The sequence below is a fragment of the Aedes aegypti genome, chromosome 3 (genome assembly GCF_002204515.2).
Source record: "Aedes aegypti strain LVP_AGWG chromosome 3, AaegL5.0 Primary Assembly, whole genome shotgun sequence".
Classification (NCBI taxonomy): domain Eukaryota; kingdom Metazoa; phylum Arthropoda; class Insecta; order Diptera; family Culicidae; genus Aedes; species Aedes aegypti.
The window spans coordinates 234,019,467-234,031,666 of NC_035109.1; the positions used below are offsets into that span (position 1 = coordinate 234,019,467).

The 12,200-nt window shown below is 35.8% G+C and overlaps 1 protein-coding gene across 1 annotated transcript in view; it reads left to right on the forward strand.

The window, feature by feature from the left end:
* Nucleotides 1–12,200, forward strand: part of LOC5576238 — a 59,908-nt gene that overhangs the window by 46,537 nt on the left and 1,171 nt on the right. The gene's annotated exons all lie outside the window — the stretch shown is intronic.

Genomic DNA, 12,200 nt, shown 5'->3' on the forward strand with positions numbered 1-12,200 from the left:
TTTTAGAATATCACTGAACGATCAGCTAAAATAGTTACCGAATCCAGTAAAGTGATAAATTTTTTGCTGAACATCAGAAAGTTCGAATGAAAAAGCTGAAAGTTCGGTATTTTTTGTAATTTACGGTTCGGACACCGTAAAAAATATTACCGAAGAGATAAACTAAGATTGAGTGTGATTGTTCACACAAATTTGGAGAAACTTTAAAGCATGTCGTTGAATACCAACTGTATTTTTCAGCTTTGAAAACGTTTTACAAGCATTTAGTTCAGCTTTTATACGGCTGGTCTAAAAATAATTAAAGACTAATAAAAACAAAAAAATATTTTTCTAGGCACTTTATGAGCACTATTATTATGATAGTATAACAATCTTATTTAAAAATCGCCTGTATACTGGATTCGAACTCGAGACCTTCCAATCGTCAGCGGTATGCCTTGCCATCTGCGCCATCCTAGAATTGATGATTATACCGTCTAGTGCAAAATATAAACTTCTCATAGCTGAATATTGACCATATTCGAGCTTCTATTCGACAACGTCTAATCAACACATGGTACGCTAATCTACAACTGAACAAGCATATTATTCAGCTGTTGTTTAGTGCTGATCCAAGCTGAGTTCAGTCGGCTATTTTTAGCGCACAGTGAGAAAATTTATGTCGATGTTGGTCAAAATAATGTTTATTTACACAAAGTAAAAACAGTCTGAAATGATTAATCTAATTTCATAATAAGTTTTAGTTTGTTCAAAAATGATTAATTAACTTAAATAATTTTATAAATTATAGTTTGATTATTTTTTTATTTGTATTTTTCATAAACCTATTACATATGCATTGAAGTAAAAGTTCTCAGCATGAATATATTCGAATCATTTGAAGGGTTAGTCCTCAGAACCCACCTGAATAGAAAAATATTCGAATATCTGCGATTTTAATTTTCGGAAATGGCCAAGTAAATCATTTTTCTTAGAGCGCAGTATTTATTCAGTTGTGAAGAAATGTCATTTCAAATGTAGCTGGCTATAGAAATTTATTTAATCAATTCTGTCAAAGAAATTTCTATTTTTCTTGTACGGAAAAACATCCCGAGCAGGCGAAAAAAGCTTAGCAATAGAAAATATAATATGGATAGCTTAAAGTGATATTAACTTGATAGATATATGATATAAAATATCTGGAAATGATATCTAAAATAAACTACTAGAACAAAATTGGCATGTCATATTTAGATTCTGCAAGATTTTACCAATAGCTGCGAGCTATTCATTAGATCTGCGTACATCAAATTTTTCATAGATTTAGAAGTTCCAGGAACAAAATTTTGATATTGTCTTCAGATATTTTATCTCTTATGTCAATCAAGTCAATATCACGCTTTGTTTGTCAGTACTTTGCTCCTACTCGGAATACTTAGCTTAAATGTTTATTTTTGTTTTTCACAATAATTCTGCATTTCTGTAGACTGACCATGTTTATTTTCTGAACAGCTATTTCAAAAGTTTTAAGAAAGCATAATTTATGAGCTTTGAAATGCATTCGGAACTCAACGCGAATTTCGGATATTTTGTCCATTTTATGAAATTTAGCTATAGTGTGATCTCTTTTACAAGGCTTATTTATTGCTGAACAATGTGTTTGTTAATCGTCATTTTGGCCTCTATTGGATCAACTGTTCTTATAATATACTGAAGCTGAATTAGGATTTTATAAGATACTTATTTAGCTCTTATTCATGCTTATGTTAAACATGTGGGTATAGCTGAAGTGCGACGTCTGCTGAATATCCTTTTATACATATACATTTGTTTAGTGGAATATTGGCTTTTTAATTGGGGGGAACATGTCTTGTTCAGCTCATTTGTAGAACACTCTTGACTAGTCAAATGAGAATCTTTGGAAACGTTTAATAAGTGGCGATTCAACTTTTGTTCATTCTAATGCATAACGTTGAACATTGATCTAAGTTTGTGTTAAAAAAAACACCTTCTCAGCTCTTTATAGAGCAAATTTTTTATTCAGCTGCCATTACCATTATTGAACAATAATTAAACATGCATGCTTGTTTGTGGCCCTGAATTGTTAGTTGGGAGGTCTCTAAAGTCTCTATTTTGGTCTTTAACGTCACTTTTTTCCCTAGTCTGCTTGCAGTGAATCCTAGTGCAACATTCTATTGGCTCAGACAAACCTTCAGAGACTATTACGCGACTATTCCACAAGTCCTTAATGATATTTTTCTCAGATTCCGAGAAATGCGTCAGGAGTTCTAGTACTTCTCCAGAGATTCATTCTACAGTACTGGACAGAATAAAGTACGCATTGGCCGTTTTTCCATACAAAATGGTCAAGTTTGGAGATCTGAATCTCAGCTTTTAGTGGTCCGATTGATCTGAAATTTTCACCAAGCCTAGATATAACATACACTCCCGTGCAAAAGTTTGGGTTCACCCCCTCAAAAACATACAAAAGTGTTCTTTCCATATCTCTGTGATTACACGTCCAATTCAAACACTTTAAGCCGCATTCGAAAGACAAAGAGTTATTCTTACTTCGTATGTATTTTTCCAAAAACATTTTTTTAATTTTGTATACTAAATTTATACTTAAAGTTGTAACATTTTTCAAAAAACACACTGAAAAATCATATCTAATTTCCTCAGCATTGGGTCGACCAAAATTTTATATCAAAGTGTCTTTAGAATCGTAATCTTATATTCTTTGAAGAGACCCCACGAAATTTTGGTGGAAAAATCTGGAAAGTATTCAAAATCAATGAAACAGTCAGTCAAGTCATCGTGCAAAAGTTTGGGTTCATCTGACCAACACGCACATCATTTTTATCTATATCTCTGCCATTTTTCAACCGATTTTAATAGTTTAAAGCTTTTTTGAGCGCAAATAATGGCGCGTACATGATTGGTTTGAGATTTCACAGATTTAAGTAAGTTCAGGTGAACCCAAACTTTTGCACGATTCACCATACTGAGGGGTGAACCCAAACTTTTGCACGATGACTTGACTGATTGTTTCATTGATTTTGAATACTTTTCAGATTTTTCCGCAAAAATTTCATGAGTGCTCTTCAAAGAATATAAGATTGCGATTCTAAAGACACCTTGTTTTAAAATTAAGATAAGCTTTCGTCGATCCAATGCTGAGGAAATTAGTAATGTTTTTTAAGTTTGTTTTTTGAAAAATGTCACAATTTTAAGTACATATTTAGTATACAAAGTTCAAAGAATATTTTTGGAAAAATACATACGAAGTAAGAATAACTCTTTGCCTTTGGAATGCGGCTTAAAGAGTTTGAATTGGACGTGTAATCATAGAGATATGGACTGAAACACTTTTGCATGTTTTTTAGGGGGTGAACCCAAACTTATGCACGGGAGTGTAGATTTTACTCAATTAAAATATCACTGCATTTGAAACACAATCTTTTAAATTATTGAAAATCTCTCAATTTGCAAAAAATTGCAAAATTTAATTTTGAAAATATTTTGAAAACACTCAGTTTTACCGAAAATTGATGTTCTGCAAACTTGTGTGTCTTATCAAATTGTACATTTTTGCAGAAGGACATATTGCTCTAAATATTTTTATTCAAAAATTACTTTTACTTTAAAATTTTGTCATTTTTATCAAAATTTGAGATTTGCGATAACTTAAGAGTTCGTTAATGAAAACTATGAATTTCTAGCCTAGCAAATTTGAGGTTTTTTTCAAGCTGCGGTGAAAATTTCAGGTCAATCGGACAACTAGAAACCTAGATATAAGACTCCAAACTTGATCATTTTGTATGGAAAAACGGCCAATGCGTACTTTATTCTGTCCAGTGCTGTAATTTTCCTTCAGGAATTTCTCCTGGGATGCTAAAAACGATTTATCAAAGGATGCCTAGAAGCATTCTTAAGAATTTGGTCCAGCAAATCCTTCCAAAGCTACGACCTTTAGTAATTTTCACAGAGATTACACTGAAAAAAAATCCTACGGATTTCCCCAGGATTTCCTCCAGATGTTTTTTAACTGTTTTTTTCACCGATTTCTCCAGTTTTTACTTCTTGGAGGTTTCCCACAGATCCTAACAGGCTTTCTAGGAAAAATCTTTAAACGAATCTACGTCAGTTCTTTCTTTTATGCCAAGCATTTGCATTATAATTATTTAAAAAAATCATCTATGATTACTCACAAGAATTGCTCCAAGACCGGCAGTTCTCTAGCATTTTCATTAAAATATTATCGCTGCGGTTCAAACATTTCTCGAATATTTTTTCATATAAAATTTTCAAATCTCCATGGATTCTTCACAACTCCATTAAGGTCCCACATAAGTTAATACTACGTCAATTATTACAATTATTGCTCTGATAATTTTTAATTTTTTCGAGGAACTTCGTCGAAAACATTTTAAAGGATTTTTGTTTAAATCTTGTGGGACATTATTCAGTGATTCGAACTTTTTTTAGTCATCTTAACAATTTATCAGGAACATTCTAGCAAGAAAATCAACAAGAATCCAAGAGTTCTTTCAGAGATCATCGTAAGAATTGATCGAGGCAACTTACACAAGCTTCATCAGATATTACTCTAGAATTTTCGCTAGAGATTTCTCACGGATTTTTTCAATATTTTCTCCGAAAATATATGAACAATTTTCTTGGCATTTCCCCTGGAAACATCCATTGATAAAGGATTGGATTTTTTTTGAAGACTTCCTTGGGAAATTAAAAAAAAGGAATTTCGAATTTTTGGAGATACTCCAAACGTGAATGTTGGAGAGAGTCCTAGAGAAATCAAAGGAAAATCAATATAAACTCCTGAAGAACTTGGAATTTTCTTGAAGAATGAAACGAACTTTGGAAGGATTTTTGATTCGTAAAATTTCGCATATCAAACTTCTGAAGAGATCTTTGAAGTAACTACAGTTATACTTGTCGTAATGTTACGAAGAATTAAAAAAAGGTCTAAGAAATATTTTTAAAGAAATGCCAGTTGAAATGAGCAATGAAACTCTCATGTCGTGGTTCCTGTTTAGTTTCTTTTTGTTCGTAGATATCATCTATGCCAAAATACAAAACGCCCTCCAAAAAAAATTTTCTGGGTGCGTCGCTCCCATTTTAAGGGAAAGTTTTAAAGTTCGAATACGCTAGTTACTTCATATTTGACTTTGATTATTAAAGGCACTTTCAGATCATTTGATAAGCACTCTTGGCTTTCGGGAAAATTAAAACAAAATCGCATATTTCTTTTCTTAATTAGAATAAACATACATTTTTTTATCATTATGAAACTTATCATTAGATTTTTTGCCAAAATCTTCGAAAATAAATCTAAAAAAAATAAAAAAGTTTAAACCGTTTATGTATTTTGGGGAATTTCTGAAACCTACAATTATTTTAAAAAAATATTTATTTTTTTGAAATATGATTTTCAGCGAAGTTTACATAACATAGCTGTTATTTCAACTAATTTTGAATATTTCGCCACAATTCTCTCCAAATTTATATTTATGTAAAAATTGTAGAATCTTACATTTGTCCTGAACTTAGCTAGTACACCCAAACCTCTTTTTACGACCACTATAAAAAGGTAAAAGAGAATCAAGATTTTATTTTATTTTCAAATGTGACGTCTAGATGTGGAAATCGTAATCCGAGATACCTGGCAAAGTTGAAGCATGGATTGAGAACTCTAAATGGCAATTCAAGTTTTCGTATTCTTTTGTATTTTTACAGTAAAGATCTAGTTCGTTGCTACGAATGTGATTTTTGGCCCTTTTATAGGCAACGGTGACTGACTAGTGTCAACCTGAATGACTTTTTGAATACAGTGGGATTCCGTTTTCGGCAACAAAGTCGAAATTTTCAGTTGCCAAAAACGGAACCATGCCAAAATCGGAACCCATTTTTTGAATATTATTTTTCAACTATTATTTTTGAAAACATCATTAGAATGTTATTGCATCATCCTTATGGAATCATAAGGCATCGGGACTTCGGAGCGGTTCTGCTCAAAGCAGATTTCCGGAGGGATGGACTATGCTATGATTCTATAACCCCGTAATGTTGATTATGGCAAACGTTCTACATAGTTTTTATCGCTTCAATGATTTTTTGAAAGCTTTATCTACGCTATTTGTATATGTGGGTCATGTAAAAGCAATAATCGCATGAGTGACATTTGTTCAAAGATTGGACTTTTCCTTGAAACTTTGTGAGAATACAAAACATGAAATAGTAGTTTACGTAACAAGTTGCAGAATGACGATTTTTACAGCACGAGTCGTACATTTGTCCAACGAGGCTTGCCGAGTTGGATAACTACGACGAGTGCTGTAAAAATCGAGTTCTGCAACGAGTTGCGTACAACATTTTTTGCAATTTCGTAGAACACCACTGGAGGGTATCAGAAATAACATCTGGATGCTTGCACCATCATTTTGCAATTTCTGAAAATAGTTTGGTAATGAGTCATTACGTAACTCAAAACAGTTGCGTAATGAGAAAGCGTTGCGTAATGAACCATTACAGCACTGGTTTCAGTTAGGTAATGACTATTCCCGCACTGCATACTTCAGTGTAGGAAAGTAGGCCGTTTCATGACAGATTGGCGTGATGAAAAACAGCCTATTACGATGAGAAATTGCAAAAAAATGTATTACCGTATTCTTTCAAAGACGTAGGTACTTACAAAACAAAGGCGATGAGTATTACAAAACTGCATGAGTTACATACATACAATTTAATGAAAATTAAAAGTCAGTTCAACTTTTGGGCTCTAGCGTAAAATTTGACAAACTTTGGTGAGTTAAGAATAAATTTATTTTTCTGTTAAAGCAAATCATCTCATAAGGAATGGTTTACAGCACAAACATAAACAAGCACATTACAGGATACTGCTTTGAAATCTCAAGAGCCTGATAGGAATTTTCGGGTGTTTGTAAGGAATCTACGCTAGGACTCTGAAGCATATCGGTAAGAATCCGCAGAATCACGCTTAAAATTCTCAAGATCTCGCTTAGGGTTTCGCCTCGATATTGCTGAAAATTCTCAGGTCTCCGATGAGAATTTTCAAAAATTCATTATTCTTAGGCTACCATTATCACTAATCGAATGCCACAGGAAACCATCTTCTCAAAATCTACAACATTTCGCCAGAACTACACAAAATACCCCTAGAAATCCATTATCTCGCTAGGATTTCACAGTAGAGTAAGGTGGGGCAAAAGTTCGACCTTAGTGGTTTTATCAAAGTTTCCAGGAAAATAATAGCATATGAAACAAAACAAATACCATACAGCGAACCTTCAACATATTGGCTATAACTTTGCTGAACAAACTTGTGTCAAAATATTTACCCATTTTTAGTTATAACAGTTTTAAAATTGATTGTCTTAAACGAACTTTTGCCCCACCGGTGGGGCAAAAGTTCGTTGGCTAAAACACAAAATATCAATACTTTTATGCCAGGCATACTTTAAACCAGCCGTAAACTTATGTTAGCCGAAAAATACACACTAAATTTTCATCAAAAAATGCCCAAAACAGGGATAATTGTAATACACCCAAAAAATAGCAGTTTTTCGCAAAACTAAGTGAAAATGTAAAATTTTTGTGACATTTTTCGCACGATCAGACAAATTTCGCTAAATTTGAAGATAATATGTAGATTTCAGGAAATTTGAAAAATTTTCCGTGGGTTTATACATGGGTCGAACTTTTGCCCCGCAGATTCGAACTTTTGCCCCGCTATGGGCCAAAAATTGATTCCAACTATTTATGGAAAAACTAATACACGTCAAAGCATCCTTATGATAGGCCTAGAAACGCCCTTACATAAAATATCAAAAAATATTTTATCTTCATTTGGTTCCATGCATCGAAAGTTTGACCAAATATTACATTATTTACGTCGAAAAACAACAAATAGCCATAACTTTTCCAAATCTCAATCGATTTTTATGATATTTGGAGTGAAAGTCTCTTACTTAAATAGCATTTGAACCACCATGACATTTCTAAGTTTTGATTTGATTTGAGCTAGAAACCTTAAAAAGAAACTCTTGCCCCACTCGAACTTTTGCCCCACTTTACTCTACGCCCTAGAAATCTTAAGAGTTTATTGGGCATCAGATATTGGACATAATCTTCAATAAACCAATTATACATTCTCAGGATTCCGCAAAAACTCTCAGTGTCCATTAGGAACATGCAGACATCTTCAAAAATACGTTGAAATTTCTGAGAAGTTCCTTAAAACCAAGAATCCCCTAAGGTTTCTCCAGGATAAGTTAGGAAACTCATAGACCCAGTTTGTAAAGATCCTAATGATTATTTTAAGAGGCCCATATTCTCGATAAAAAATATTTTATAGAATGTAGGATCGTCTCTTAACAAATCTAACGTCTTACTTAATCTGTTACAAATATGAAATGTAGCTCTAAATAGTTGCCGCAGAAAGATCAATATACACACTAATACTACAGACAAAACATTTAAACACTCTCAATCGTATTTATCGCACGTTTCACTGATGTTATTGATGTTATTATGGGCTTCGTGGCCGTGCGGTTAGTGTCATCAGGCAATGAGCGCATCGTGTCATGAGGTGTGGGTTCGATTCCCGCTGCAGCCATTGAAGCTTTTCGTCAGGAATGTTTCTCGGCTGTACCATTGGAGCATGCTTGTCCGTTGTCTAGTGTTAAGCTACAGTCTGTGCAGCTAAATGGCTGAAGACGGTGTCCGTGTCTTTTTTAAAAAATAAAATGTTGTTAGGACTGTGCGAACATTTGTCATGGTGGCGGTATTAAACGGCACTTCGAAATAATATAAAAAATGAAATACAAAATAGTGAGATGAAATTTATGATTAAAACTCTGTTCATAGACTTCATGTTGTTCTTGTGTCAGTGTTTGTGCTTTGTTCAAGTGTTCCAAATCTGAAGAAAAGTGGATTCATTAAGTGTATCACCTACTGGCAGACTATTGTGGGCTGTTCATTCAGTAAGAATGCCTGAGAAGAGGTTTTTCTCTAGTTGAGATACTGATGGAGATTAATGGCCTCATGGAACATTGCGAATGCATGACCAATGACCATCCCGAAGTAAATAGGCGCGTACAAAATTCCATAGTAGTTGGTGGGATTTGAGGGAATATCGGCGACAATAGAGCTCTGGAATGTAGTCGGTGTGCAGTTGACTTGCCATTCAAATGACTAAATCAGCAGACACAATAATATTCACAAATATTTACAAATTTCAATGAAATTCACAAATGTTGCCAAAAACGGATCCCTTTTGTTGCCAAAATCGGGGGGTGCCAAAAATGGAGCAAGCCAAAAATGGAGCATGCCAAAAACGGAGCATGCCAAAAACGGAATCCCACTGTAGTTGAAGAGATCTCCAGATTGTGCGTATCAGCCTGTGCAGACAAATGGCCATCCTCTCTGGGCCCATATTTATGAGTTCAGCTCCGATACCATTTTTACCAGCAGCTTTACTGTTCTTTATTGTGCTGGTGAATGGCATCCTTAACCTCCCTCAAAGTGGGTGCTGGTTACTTTCATTGCGACCTTCATTGCCCGTGCTTTCAGCGTCATTCAGGTGTTTGTCGAATTGCTGCTTCCACCTTTCGATCACCTCATGCTCGTCCGTTAAAATGCTCCCATCCTTATCCCTGCACATCTCGGCTCGCAGCACGAAGCCATTGCGGGATGCGTTGCGTTTCTGATAGAACTTACATATTTCTTGAGACTGGCACAGCCGTTCCATCTCCTCGCACTCCATCTCCTCCAGGCCAGTTGTTACCGTTTCCGTCTATAACGTTCCCCGTTCTGCCTGGTATCTTGCAGGATCTGCCTACATTCCTCGTCAAACTAATCGTTCGGTCGACTCCGTCCCATGACCCGATGTTGCTCTCAGCTGCATTGTTAATGGCTGCTTTTATTGTTCTCCAGCAGTCCTCAAGAGGGGCTTCATCCAGCTCACCCTCGTCCGGCAACGCAGCCTCGAGGTACTGCGCGTACGCAGTTGCGACATCCGGATGCTTAAGCCGCTCTAGTTCATACCGGGGCGTCCGTCGGTACAGTACGCTGTTAACGACATAGAGTTTTAGGCGCAGTGTAACCATCACCAGATAGTGGTCAGAGTCGATGTTAGCGCCACGATAGGTCCTGACGTCGATAATGTCGGAGAAGTGTCCATCAATCAGAACATGGTCGATTTGTGATTCTGTCTGCTATGATGATCTTGAGGTGTATCGGTATGGAAGGCTGTGCTGGAAATATGTGCTACGAATGGTCATATTCTTGGAGGCGACGAAATCATTTAGTCATAGGCCTTTTTAGTTCGGCAGCCGGTGGGCGCTGAACTTTCCAATGTTCGGTCTGAATTCCTCCTCCTGGCCAACTTGAGCGTTTAGATCTCCTATGACGATTTCGACGTTGTGGCTTGGGAAGCTGTCGTACTCGCGTTCGAGCGTCTTTATCATCATCAGTGCTTCCAGAGTGAGGGCTGTGCACGTTCATTATGCTGAAGTTGATAATCCGGCCTTCGAACCTCAACCACAGCAGACGCTGTTGTGAGCCGCTCCTAACATAGAGTACAGACGCTCCAGGTTTGCAGAAGCAAAAGCAAACCTCCTCTTGCATACGAGCAGAGCTCCCACCGGGGTTGGTTACCCGATCTTAACGTTACTCGTACCACGGCCAGTATCGCGAGGAGGTTGGGATAGGAGTTGCTGGGCAAGAGACTAAGGACCGCACAAAGGGGTCTATTTTATTTCTGCAGGTACGTGAGGTACCAATGAAACGCCATGCCAGCCATTTACCGTGCCTAGTAAAGTAAATGTGGTTTTATAATTTCACACTTTTTCTCAAATTTGATAGTGCTTATCTTGCCCAACGTGTGCAAATTTATTGATATACTGAAACAATTGAAATAATTTTCAAAATTGATCAAAGTTTCGCTTCAGAATCTTTTTCTATAATTATACGGCTAAAAGATAGGAGAAAAGCACCAATTTTCGACCCAAGACTAATTTTCGACACATGCATACGGTTTTGGCCTACTTTGTATGAAAATCCGAAAATTTGCACGGTATTCTTGTAGGTCGAAGATTAGTGCTTTTCCCCTATGAATGAATTAGTTTTGTACTGGAAAAGTTCCATTATCGATTATATATGCTTCCATAAAAAAGTTATTTTAAAAGGATTAACTTTTGGGGACGGGCCTGGTGTAGTGGCCAGAACACACGCCTCTCATGCCGAGGGCCTGGGATCGAATCCTATCCCCGTGACAGTTACTTATGACGCAAAAGTTATATCCCAAGCAGCACAGTTTGTTCCAACTCAAGAATAAAATTATCTCTTGAAACTAATCAGAGTTGTCAATTATTGAAGATATGACTTAAAATTGCACTGAATAGAAACGCTAAAAGCGCAAGAGGCGGAGTCTGTTTGCAATATATTTAAGTTATATCGGAATTGCTTATTTGTTGCAAATTACTTAAAAGAAAAATGAAAACAAAAATATCTACCGGAGACGAACCAGCCAACGGCTGAAAGTCTCGATAATAAAGATAATAAAAAAAAACAAAAATATGACGGAGAATCGAACTTCTGACCTCAGATTTTCTTCTGTACTCTCTACTCCACCAGCTCTACGAACAAATGTTTCGCTAATGCACTATAAAAGCGACAACATGACCCATTAATCAAAGCTAGTTGCTTATAACTTTACTGCACCCTTCGGAATACAATTACTACATTATTATTACATTACTGGAGAAATTAAGCCACGCCTGAAATAATCTAAACTTTTCGCAAAAACTTCCACGCAACACGTGAGAAACACCTTTTAAACAAACAAACTGTTGCTAGACCATGTTTTCGTTGTTAGATGATACGTAAGGTGCAACTAAACCATATTGCAACTGGATTGAAACAAACAAACTCTAGCTGTCATACACGTCGTTTAGTGCAACTCTCAACTGGGATGAATCTTCATGAGTTGTGGGTATGGGAACGAAAATTGAATGCAAGTTGCGGATGCTTTAAATAAAAGTAATTTGAAACATATCATTTAAACCGGCATTTTTGGAGAAGTTTGTTTGAAGAGTTGCTGATAAACTTCACTACATTGCTATTTGAAAACGTTATTTGCAGCAACCTTGTCGTTTCAAAAATGTTGAGCATCAAACAAG